The following is a 12571-nucleotide window of genomic DNA, read 5'->3' as shown; positions in this document are numbered from 1 at the left end:
CAGGCAGAGTCACCGCCCTCTGGGAGCCCAGCTGCCTCGATGATGACACTTTGCTAAGGGCAAAAGGCGATCTTAGCTTAACCCCATCCCGACCTCCGGGATCCTGTAAGTGTCCTTCATCGCGTAAAAATCCCTTCGGAAACTTCCTTCACCTCTAACCCCCAAGATATAAGGTAGCAAATCAGACTCCAAGCGTAAAGTCCCCTGATACGCATCTGAAAGGTCTCATGACTGAGGGTTTGCTGAACGGTAATACGTGACCTTTTCCCAACAATAGTGAGTGAGCCCTCTCGGGGCCCTGGAAACCTTGCTCCCAAATCCCTTGGAGGCCTGTGCTGTCCCCAGCCCCCTCCCGACTTGGCGGTGGGTAAGCAGTGGCTTCTCCCAGCTCTTCCTGCCCACGGACCTGTCCGCGTGCTTTAATAAAGCCACCTTTGCGCCCTGAAGACGTCTCGAGAATTCTTTCTTGGCCACAGGCTCTGAACCCCAACGTTTTCCACATCACAGCGGGCGATGCCCAGGTTAGGGGAGCCCAGCCCCAGCACCTCCCTGTGGGGATGGGGGTGGGGGTAGGGAGTAGGGGGTTGGCCCCGCCCCTGCCACCAGGCCAGTCAGGGCACAGCACCAGCTGGTCCCAGATGGTTGGTGCCCTGGTGGACCAGAGACTGGCCCAGGCCAACAAAGCTCCATCCTGGGGCTTTTCCTTTGGAAAGGAGGGATCCTCTCCTCTCTTCTGGCCCCACACACTGGGGACCATGAAGCAGGAGCTTCAGGCAGCCCTCTGCCAGGGCTGAAGGGACTGTCAGCAAGCAGAGACAGACTCCTGCCACACTGCTTTTGCTCCTGGATCAAGCTGTGCCTGAAGCCATCATCCACATGAGCCAATACATCCGTCCTTATGTTCGTAGCAACTTGGATTAGACTCTGACACCTGCTACTAAAAACTCAGCCCCCACTGAGTGGACTCACGCAGGCTTGTCCCGGATCCTGGGCCCTCCTCAGCTACTCAGTTCATCGGCTCCCCAGCCTTCCTCCCCAGAGGGCTTACCACATGCCCGAGGCTCGCTCCACAGGCAAGTCCCACTTTCCTAACAGGGGTGGAGGATGTGGAGGTGAGAAAGGACCCCCAGCATCGGTTCCCCTTCCCGCATCCCAGGAACCCTGCAGCCAGCTGCCTCACTGGGAGCTCAGCATAACCACAGGAGAGCGTAGGGGGGCCCCAGAGGCTGGGCAGCCTCAGTGCTTGCCCAGCGAGGCCCTGACAGAGACCCCGTGCCCGAGAGGGCAGGCGCGGAGGGGAGCGTCCAGGGCAGCGGCAGGTGCAGAGGGCATCCCGTGGGCTACCCTCCCACACGGCGACGGGCTGGGATGGGGGAGGCGGCAGCCCGGGCCAGGCTCCGAGAACACCGGGGCCGCAAGGAAAAGAAGCTCCTTTTCTCCAGCACGAAGCACGCCCCCGCCCTCAGTTCCCTGCAAGGCACCACGTCACCTCGATCCCAGACTTGCGCCGCCAGCGGCCGTTTGCACAACTCAGCTTTGCCACAGACCCCTGTCGCTGTAACCAAGGAAATACAGGGGTGGGCGGAGGAAGGGACAGCGTGGGGACCCAGGACACTCTCGGTCCAGACTGACCTCCGCTCGTGGACAGGATCACTGCCTCTTGTGGCCTCTGTGCTTTCCCTGGGTGGCTCTCGGCTCCTGCCAGGACCCAGCCCCCCACACGGCGCAGTCACCCCCTCGCACGGCGGGGGCGGCACCTCTGAAGCTCGTGGCCCTGGCGACCGTCCTACAGGCTGCCCACAACCCTTGCCGGACGTCTGTCCACTTGACATCGGGCTCAGGCGCTGGCAGAGCCCAGAACTGGACTCGGGCCGTGGGAAGGGACGGCCGGTGCCAGCCGCCCATTCACCTGCCACAGTGATGGCACGCAGTTCTGGCTCATCTCTGAAACTCGGTTCCAGCATGGGCGGTGGCCAGGGAAGCGACCAGAGATCCCGGCTGGGCTTTCAGGGCCCCCATCCCGATAGCTGGCCGTGCTCTTCCCAGATGGGCAGCTCGCAAACCTGTTTTCTCCATCGCTGGTGGGGGAGAGCTGTTTTCCAGAAGCCTCTGGGACATGTTCATAGGCCTCTGCTAAACAAGTTGAAAAGGCCACCAGACCATCCAGGCCCAACGCCACCCCTCCTCCCGGCCAGGGGCTCCCTGTGCCAGAGCTAAAAAAATAAAATAAAATAAAAAAATACTTTGAAGTTTTATAAAAGGTGTGGGAAGGGCCTGGGAGGCATCTGGCAGGACAGAACTTCCGTGGACTTTCCCACCCGTTGACACAGCCTCCCTGTCAAAAGGCAGTTTCTTAAGAAACCAAGGTCCTCGGTGCCTCCGTGAGGATGAGAACACCGCCAGGAAACAGTGCTCTGGGGACAGGTGCCCGTTGGTTTGAGACCAGCATCACCCCCCCGCCACCGTCCCCAGGGAGAAGGTCTTGAGGTCACCGCCTCGCTGAGGCCAATGAGAGGACTTCTGCCAGCAAAGGCTGCCCGGGCACATTCCCCGGACAGTCCGCGAGCCCTCCCTCCTCCTCCCTCCACGACAGCTGGGCGGGCCTCCCCCCTGCGCGTCTCAGCACCCCGCGGAGACACAGAGGGAACTGGCCGCGTCTCGGCACCCGCCCAGCGCCCGCTCGGGTGCCTGAGGCCGCCAGTGTGAAAACCAGGCCACCGCCACCACGGTGAGACCACGCCACCCTCGCCGCACGCGGGCCCCCGTGCGTTGGGGGCAGCGGGCACCCGCGTCCCACTCAGGCTCTGCGGAGCCCAGGGAGCCGAAAACCGCGTTCGGCAGACTCCTGGGCGGTCAGGTTCGGGGAGCAAGCCAGGTCCTAGCACCCGGGGGGCGGAGCCACAGGCGCTTTGTGCCCAAAAGGCGGCACCAGGAGCCTGGAAAGGAACGCGGGACCGAGTGGCCTACCGACGAGCCGAAGCAGAAACGAACGGCCCGGATCGGGGCCCGGAGGCGCCACGGACACGTTTTACAACCGGCTGGCTAACTGGTCAACCGGCGCGGCCACCAACCACACGGGGCGGCTTCTGCACTTTCCACAGTCACTCCGAAAGCCATCTGCCCAGAGCCCCTGGGGACTCAGAGCCAGGGCGCCCCACGCCACCGGGGCTCCTGCCCCCACCCCGCGGCACACTGCAGGGCGCGAGACCCCAAAGCGGCCCCCGGGAGTGACCTCACGCCCGGCACGCCCGGGGCACGCGCGGCCCCACCGCCAGCGAGCCACACGGACACCAAGCTGGCCAGCCGTCGGGGGAGGGGGGCGCTCAGAGACCCCACGTCTGCCCAGAAGGCACGAGCGCGGGGCCCTGACAGACCCCCTGCACAGGGCACCTGCGTCCGGCTTGGGCTCAAGCTCCACTCCTTCTGTTCTGTTTTTTGCTTTTCGCTTTTCGCTTTCCCCTAAAGAGGCCACACGTGTTCTCAGACACTTGCTGAGGCTGAAGACCGCCTCTGAAGCCCCGGCTCTGCCCATCCCGGCCGGACGGTGCGACGGCCGATTGTTGCCCCCGTCCTGAGGGCTCGGGGAGGAGCTCGTGGGCTGTCCGAACCTTCTCCCTGGACCTGGAACCATCAGGTGCCTTTGGTTTCCACCAGGTCACAGAGGCCCCGTGGGAGAGGACCCTTTCCTCAGTCCTCCGAGTCCCGGGGCCCCGAAGCCAGAGCAGCGCCCTCCGCCACTCTATCACCAGGGAGCGCGCACCTGTGCCGTCCCGTCCACCTGCCACGTCTCCGGGACCCCGGGTCCCCTTCTCGGGCGACGGGCTCCCACCAGACCCCAGGCGCCGGGCGGCATGGGTGGGGGCATCACGGCACCTTTACCTCATCGAAAGGTGACCATGAGCGCCGTCCCCCACGGTGACCGGCTCCATCGGCCCCTGGGCTCAGGGATCTCTGAGGACGGGCGCTGGTCTGGGCGGCTCTGTCCCTGCCCTGCGCTCACCTGCACAGCCCCTGTCCGCCCCCCTGCCTTCACTGGTGGCCCTCCTGCGGCCCTCCTGTGACACACGCGTGGAGCGCTGAAGGCCCCAGGTCCCAGACAGTGCTGCTGGGAGAAGTGGGGCACGCAGCCTGCGCCCTCGGCGCCCCGGCGGGGACGATCCATCCTTCCTGTAGGGATTCCATCCGCGTGCTGGGACTCCCCCCCCCTGCGCCCCCCCCCTCCCCCGCCACCGGCCCCAGAACGCCACGGCTCACCCTCCAAGGCCCACAGCCCACCGCTTCCTCTCAACGGAGACCAGGGCCAAATCCTGCCAGGTGTCTGCGGGCCGCTGGACAAACCCAATGGGACGAGCCAAGTGGCGGGCGCTCTGCACCCCTGAGTCAACACCGTTACCGCCAAAAGAAAACGTGAAGAGTTCTCTAAACCACCACCAAGGTTTACATCCTCAAAATTCTCAGAACCGTCTAATTTTAGAGCTGGAAGGAGTCATAAATAACCTGAGTGCCAGCGCCCTTGATTCCGAGAGCGAGGACGGGTGGACACGGGGAGTGACCACCCCAAGTGGCCCCAGCAGGCTGGGACCCGGCTGGGGCCACGACAGAGCCATCCACAGCTTCCGATCCACGCCAGCCCCGAGCCCGCGTCCACTCGGCACAGGCAGGGGACACACGGAGCTCATGACGCGGTCCCCGAATCACGGCGCGTCCGCCTCCCGCGTGCGGTAACCTCGCTGCTCTCAGAGATGCGACCTTCCGTGAGTTCAGGTACCTCAGGCCCGCGTGCGGTCTGCTCCCCTGGGCTGCAAACCTCAGGAGGATCCCCGCAGCCCTGGTCCCGGCAGACACGGCCACTGCCCCCCAGGGCTCCACTTGTCCCATGTCAGCAGAGCGCCACACGGTCACCCGCGGAAGCACCAGCCCTTGCTCTGTCCTTACTAGTTCCCTCCTACGCTTCGAGAAGCAAGAAGGACGAGGGACACCAGCGAGGAAGGGGGGGCAGAGCCCCCCCCCCAACCCGACCCAGGGCCGAGGCTCCTCCCACCAGCCCTCCGTGGCCCCATCAGGAAGGTCAGCCCAGCAGGTTGGAAAACAAACAGGCCTTCGGAGGCTCCGACAGAAATTCCTCTTCAGTGACCAAACTGTGGGAACAAAGCAAACAGGCAGGGGTGGAAAATGCGCTCAGACCGTCTCCAAGTCCTTCCCCCTCCCGCACCCCGGGGCTGCCACAGGGCAGAGCCCTGGAGCTCACATCAACTGGGGGCAGGCCAGGCTCGCTGCCACACGGGGAAGACGGGCTCCTTGTGCCTGAAGCCGCCCCGTGACCCCCTTCGGTGGCTCCCAGCACTCCTCTGCGGACATCGGGGCCCGGTCCCGTCCAGGAGGCCCCGGCTCTCACCGGCCGCCACCCCACCGATGCCACGGTGTTGTGGGAACCACTCCACCACAGTCCCTGAGGAGAGAGTCCTGGGGTTGTGCGGCGGGCAGCACGACCGCCCTTCTCGAGCCCCCAGGGACCTGCCGCAGGGCCTTAGCACCCCTGGTCCCCAGCTCAGGCAGTTTTGTGCCTAGAGGGGGCTGGATTGGAGCCTGGCTCTGCCCACCCTGCCCTATGGGCAGTGGAGGGTCCCCTGCGGGAACAGACGGGAGGGTGCACCTGGCGGGGGCTCGCTGTCATCATCCCTCCCCCACCGAGAGACCCCACCAGCCTCCCCTACGACATCCCTGACCACCTGCCAGTCTGTCTTCCCTGGGGGTGAGCCCAGCACAGAGCCCGTCGTGCTCAATGACACTGTCAGGTGTTTCTGGCCCCTTTTCCGGTTTCTAAGCAAGAGCTCGGGGCGCTGACACGGCCTCAGCTTCGTGGCATGTGACTATTTGTGCAGCATCTGTGTCCTCGACCGGACGGCCAGGACGGGCCTCCTCAAGCCGCCTCCCCCGGGGGGCCTCCGAAGGCCCCGGGATTAGGGCTCGGCAAATGTGGCTCCGGTCCCAGCTCCCCCCGCCACAAGCCCCACGGCGCTGGGGAAAGTGGGTTCCATCCGGAGGCTCCCCGTCACCATCCGCAAAAGGGAAAGGACACCGCAAGGGGTGGCCGGCACCGGGATGCCGGCCGGCAGGGGCCACGGCCACGGCACAAGCAGCGTTGACTCCCTTCACCCGGCCTGAGATCGGACTGCTGGACGACACGGGGCACCTGCCCCGTGCCCCCCACAACCGCCCCCACCGTGTGCGGGGAGGAGGGCAGGGACTGTGGGGCGCAGGACGGGCTCCCTGGGAGTGCTCCTTCCGTGAGCCAACACGAGGGCCCGGAGACGGGGAGCGGGAAGGCCACAGCCTGCTCCTCACTCTGACCTCATGGTGTCACGCTAAGGGTGAAGTGTAGTCGTGGCGGGGGGCAGGGTAAGCTAAGAACCCGTCAGAACTGAAAGCCGGACGGCGTTACAGACAGCAGAGGGCAGAGGGGACCTGGAGCCCACCCCACGGCCGGTCAGCGGGCCAGGGCCACCGCGCGGGGCGCCCCCCAGCCTGACCTCGCTCGGCCGGCACACACAAACGGCCGGTCCTCGCTCATAAGCGGGACGCCCTCGGCCCACAGGCCGCACCCACCCCGCTGGCGGGAGACCCTGACCTCCCTCGTTCCTGCTCCGTCCTCCGGGGGCCCAGAAGCCCCCCAGGCTGCAGCTCAGCCTTGGGAAAAGCGGGCGCTTCTGGGCCGTCCAGTTAGAACACACTTGGTGCCGGTCCCTTCGCAGCGGCCTGGCCGGTCCTTTCCCTCCAGCAGATGCCGTGGCGTTCCGTCCACGCAGCAACTGTGGTCCTGGGGGCGGCGGGGGCGGGGGGGGGGGGGTTGTGAGTCCTCAGGACACGGGGATTCCATGAGCGGGTGACGCAGCCAGGATGCAAACAGGTTCTGGAAGGCCACGGAGGGCAGCAGGTAGAGAGGCAGGCACGGCCTCCCTGAGCTGGCACCAGCTCGTGCCCCTTCCTCGCAGGGCCTCCCAACAGGGGGCACAATGGGGCTGCGAGTGCAGTGGTCCTGGTCCAGGAGCGGGGGCAGCTGAGGCCCTCAACACCCACCGTGCACCTCCATGGCCAGGGGAGGGGGGCGGCTGAGTCTCTGGGCACCCACCGCGTGCCCACATACCCTGGGGAGGGAGGCAGCTGAGGCCCCGAACACCCACCGTGCACCTACGTCGCTTCCTCCCTAGGAACACAGTGTGGCTAAGGAGGGCCCCAGGGTGGGGAGGTAACTCCTGGCCTGCCCCGGACCGTGACCCCCATCTTCCACCCGTCACCGCGGCTGACCCGAGGGTCTGGACACCTGCCCCCCGCACATCACCCCACGCTGTGGCCAAATGCTGGCCAGGTGCCCTCATGGGGCCCAAACACACGTACGTGCCATCACCTGGGCCGAGGGCACCTACGTACGGTCCAGCCTGGTGCCCCTCCCCACCAGAAGGTAACTCTCAACACACACACACTCACTCACGTACATTCACACTCACACCCTCTTACACACTCACTCCCTCTCACACACATACACACTCACACACACACTCTCAGTCGCACCCTCTCACGCTCCTGGGAGGGAGTCCTGCTGTCTGCCAGGACTCCCACGAGGGCCGGCTGGCAGGTCAGAGCACGTGGGAAGGAGTCCCACGGGAGGAGTGGACGGGAAGGCGACGTCACGTGGAGGCCGGCAGAAGCCCCCGGGCTTGCTGGGGCCACACGGGAGGGTCACACGGGGAGGGCCCCATGGGGCACCACCGAGGGACGAGAGGAATCTTCCCGCCGGCCCCAGCACCGGGGGGGCGTGCCTGTTCCGCTGCGTCCCCCCTGCTCTCCATCTGGCTTTCCGGAAGCAGAGGGGCATACGTACGTCTCTCCCGTCGTCCCACAAAGGGCTGGGAACAGAGCAGAGCTGGACGCGAACCCCCGGCCCTCTGCAGGGATGGCACGGGGCAGAGGGGCGGGCTGGGCCGCGGCCGGCCCACGCTGCCGGCAGGAGCCAGCCCAGGAGCGGAGCCCGCGGGCGTGAGGGGGAACCGGATGATTAATCTGAGTTTCCCCGGAGGTAATTTATCTCCTCTTTCTGGAGGGAAGGGGCGGGGGAGGGATGGCACCAAGTGCCAGACTGCACGGCCCCGGGCTGGCCGTGTTTGCGGCAAGAGGCTCTCCGCACCGCCCCACCTGCTTCCACGAGGCCCGGAGGGCGGGCTGGCTGCCATCGGGCCAGCCGGGGTCACACTGGCAGGGGGCCCTCTGCATCCACGGCCTCGCCCAGGCCCGGCACCCGGGGAGTGGGGCCCAGGGCGCCGAGCTGAGGAGGGAGGGCGGGCGCGGGACAGATCAGCACCGGCTCCAGACCGGACTCGCCAACGGCTCCGTGATGGACGAGCGACACCCGTCACCGGAGCGGGCCCGGGGGGCTGCGGACGCCCCATTCATTCAGCGACGCTCTCCGAGGCCTACCGGGCATCCAGCACCTGGGGGGGGGCCTGCACCATTTCTGCACTGACTGTCCCGACATTCCGGAATCCACAGGCTGCACTGGCCCGAGCATTTCCGACCCTGAGCCTCAGTCCCCCTGCTACGAAGGGGCTGTAATAACAGGGCCAGGAACGGTAGCTGAAGTCAGCAGCATCGACACCAGATCCAGGCTCCTTCCCTCCCTCAAGAGCGACTATGACGAGTCAACGCGGTGTCCAGAAGAGACCCCTTGGCTTAACGAAACTCCAGGAGAACAAGAGGCCCCAGCTCGCACACGCCACGCCCTCCCCCCACTGGCCTGGCAGGAGGCGCCCCGGGGGACCTGCCGTCTCCTGGACTGTGAGATCCTGGTCAGAAAGGTGTCGCCCGTAATCGCGGCGGGAGGGGAGCGCTTAGCCCAGAGCGTATGCGCAGTATGGTGAACAGAACCAACCGACGTACGAGCGGAGGGGAGACGTGTTCTAGGGATCCAAGATAAATCCAGAACGGGAGGGAACCCTTCGGTGGGGGCGGCGGTCCAGCAGCAACAACCAGGATGTGCAGGCACGGCGACCTGCCATCGCCCCCTCAGGGCTGAGTTCTGCAGGGAGCTCGCAAAGGCGGAGGCTTCTGCGAGAGCAATGAATGGAAAGCAGGTAAGTGCCCACCGGCCGGGGCCCGTCACGTAAACTGCGTGTATGAAACCGTTGGCAGAGGCTGGACAGGAAGGGGCTGGTCCAGCCGGCCTGACCCGGGAAGACCGCCGAGACAGGTCACTAAGGGAAAAGAGCAGATCACAGCAAGAGTCCCATCCCTTCTCCTGTTAAATAAAAGCCGTCCACGTAATCGCAAACCACATCATATAAATGCACACACAGAAAGGCCCAGAGCAATTCCAGCCAGATAGCGAGGGGCTTCTGTCCAGGCAGGGGCGAGCACTGGTAGAGGGTGAGGGGGACGTCTGCCCATCTCTCTCTCTACACCTCCCCCTCTGAAAAATGCTCGAAGTCCACAGTCACATAAAGCCCACGTAATTTTATGAACCCCCACAAAATACCAAAATGTGCTTTTTAAGTGTGGCAGTTTTAAAATGGCCACAAATTCTTTACCACGAGTGCCCATTAAGAGGTGGGGTCTACGTCCCCTCCCTTGAATCAAGGTGGGCTCTGGGACCGCGTGACCAGGGGGAAGGCGGTGGAGGTGCTGGGTGCGAACTTGTGGGTCTGGGTTTTGAGCGGCTTGCGATACGCCGAGAACCAGACTCCATGCTTGGAGGAAGCCCAAGCAGCCCCCGGACGGGCCCATGTGCGGAGAAACCCAGGCCCCCGGCCAACACCCAGGGCTGCCCTCCAGCCGTGTGGGAAACCACCCTGGGAACGGCTCAATCAGATCCAATAAAGCAGCTCGACGGGACACCAGCGGCAGACGCGTGGTCCCTGCCGGCCGCTCCCCCTCGCGGACTCCCAAGCCCACTAAGGTTGCTCAAGCAGAAGACTGCTATCTTTCGCAGAGCTAGGACTAAGTTCCGGGTGGTTTTAAGGCGGCAAAGCATAACCACACCAAGCGAGCAACAAAGGGGAAATTTGTTAACAGCAATACTCATGACAGACGTATATGAAACTCTCACAGCTACAAAGGAGGGAAACAAACAAATACATTATGTTTGATGTCGCTAGGAGTTCAATAAACTCCAGTTAAAGCGAGACTCTTGTTTCCCACCAAACTGGCAAAATATAGATATATTTTTTTAACGTACCAAACTGAAGCTTTCTAGGAGACAGTGCGATGCTCGGGGCTGAGATTGCTCGAAGCATTCACTCCCTTCACCCAGTGGGAACTTACCTCCAACACCGAGTAAGGAAGAAGTATAAATACTTAGAGACGCTTGCCGTGAAATCAGGCACAACACCAAAAACGTTGAAAGAAAGTAAATGTTGCAACCGGTGCGGGTGTGTCAAAAATATTACTGTACATCCAAATAACATTAACATCACACACTCATGAGTTTCATTTGTTGTCATGTTAATGTTAGCTGATGTTACTAACGTTTGATTAAGTGATATTTATTTGATTGAGGGATAGTTAATCGTATGGGGAAATGCTCCTGGGTTTTGTTGTTTATTTTAAGTGAGGGTTTTGGAGGTATAATCCGCACACAGTAAAATTCATTCTTCTTAAGCGTTCGGTCCAGGGAGTCTGACTAACGTGTGGTCCAGGAACCACCCACCGTCACGATACAGAATATTGTCATCACCTCAGAAGGGCCCCTTGTGTCCCTCTTCCCACCCCCGCCCCTTGCAACCAGTGATCTTCTTTCTACAGTTTTGCCTTTCCTCAAATGCCATGCGAATAGAATCGGATCGCATACAATCTTTAGCGTCTGCGTGTTCCACTTAACGAGACGCGTCTGTACCCGCACCGTTGGACGTGCGCACTCTGGCTACCGCCGTGCGGGATCCCACCACTCGGGTGAACCACAATTTGTTCAGCCATCCCCCTGCTGACGGGTGCTTGGGTTGTTCCCAGTTTGGGGGGTAATGAGGCAGCAGGTGAACATTCACACGTGTCTTTCCACGGACGTCATACGTTCACGTCTCTTGGGTAAACACGTCCCAGCGGAATTGCCGGGTCCCCTGCTAAGCATGATGGGCTTTATAAAAACCTGCCAAACCGTCTTCCCAAGTGGATGGCCCCAGCTCGTAGTCCGGCCGGCCCCGGACGGCACTTTCCCCACATCGTCGCCGCCCTGGTACCTGCTTTTGGCTTTAGTTTGCAGCTCCCCCACGACCGCAGCTGTTAAGCATCTTTCCATTTGCAAATGGGCCATTCTTCCATCTTTTCTGATGAGATGTCTGCGCCCGCCTTCTGCCCAGTTTCAAATGGGGCCGTCGATCTTCTCGCAGTTGAGCTACAACATTCCTTTCTCTCCTCTAGATGTAAGTGTGTTATTTGCAGGCATTTTGCTCCAATCTGTGGCTTCACCTTCCCATTTTCGTAACAGGTTCTTTTCAGAGCAGAAGCTTTAATCTGATCCAGTCCAACCTGTCGATTTTTTTACAGATCGTACTTTGTGTGTGCTTTCTGAGACATTTTTGCCTAATCAAGATTTAAACAAAGGGTTTTCTTTCTCGTTGATTCTTTACAGTTTTAAATCTTACGTGTATGCCTATGATCCATCCTAACTTTTATATATGATTTGAAATAAGGGTCCAAGTTTGTTTGTTTGCTTGCAAACAGATGTCTAGCTGTTCCAGGACCACTTGTAGATAAAGACTACCCTCTTGCCAGTGAAATACTTTAGCATCGTTGTCAAAAATTAACTGATCACATATGAGCAAGACTATTTATTGACTCTCTTCCATTCCCTTGGTCTACATGTCTTTATGTCAACACCAGAATGCTTTGATCGTGGTAGCTTTAGAGTAAGTCCTAAAATCATACAGAAGGAGCCCTCTGCATTCTTCTTTTTCAACATTCTCTTCATTCTTTCAGGTCCTTTGCCCTTCCACACAAATTTCAGGATCGTGTTATCAATGTCTATTTTTGAAAATGTCTGCTGGGATTTTAACTGACATTGCACTGAATCTGGAGGTCGGTTTTGGGTGAAAATGACACCTTCGAAATATTACATCCTCTTGTCCATGAACATGGTATACCTCTCCAATCCCTGAGACCTCCTTTAAGACCTCTAAGCAATGCTTTACAATGTTCAGTGCACAAGTATCTTGTCAAATATGTCTCTAAACATTTCATATCGTTGATGCTACTGCAATGGCTGCTTAATTTCTATTTCCAATTGTCCACCTCTACTCTCTAGAAATACAAGTGACTTTTTGAATTGACGTTGACTCCTGTGGCCATGCTAAACTTATTTATTACTTCTAAAAGCTTTTTTGTGAAGTCCTCAGAATTTTTAACACCAATAATCATGTGGTCTGGAAATAAGACAATTTCACTTCTTCCTTTCCAGTTCACATGCTTTATTCCCTTTTCTCGCCTTCTTCAACTGTCTAAGGCTTGCCATGCAATGTTGACTAGGCATGGTGGGAGCAGATCTCCTTGCCTTGTCCCTGATCCCAGGGGGGGGAAGAACTCAGCAGTA

At 60.8% G+C, this 12571-nt stretch overlaps 1 protein-coding gene across 2 annotated transcripts in view; it reads right to left on the bottom strand.

The window, feature by feature from the left end:
- The window catches only part of COL5A1 (collagen type V alpha 1 chain), a 149360-nt gene that overhangs the window by 114358 nt on the left and 22431 nt on the right, over positions 1-12571 (bottom strand). The gene's annotated exons all lie outside the window — the stretch shown is intronic.

Source organism: Panthera tigris, chromosome D4 (assembly GCF_018350195.1).
Source record: "Panthera tigris isolate Pti1 chromosome D4, P.tigris_Pti1_mat1.1, whole genome shotgun sequence".
Taxonomy (NCBI): domain Eukaryota; kingdom Metazoa; phylum Chordata; class Mammalia; order Carnivora; family Felidae; genus Panthera; species Panthera tigris.
This window is presented reverse-complemented; position numbering and strand designations above follow the sequence as displayed.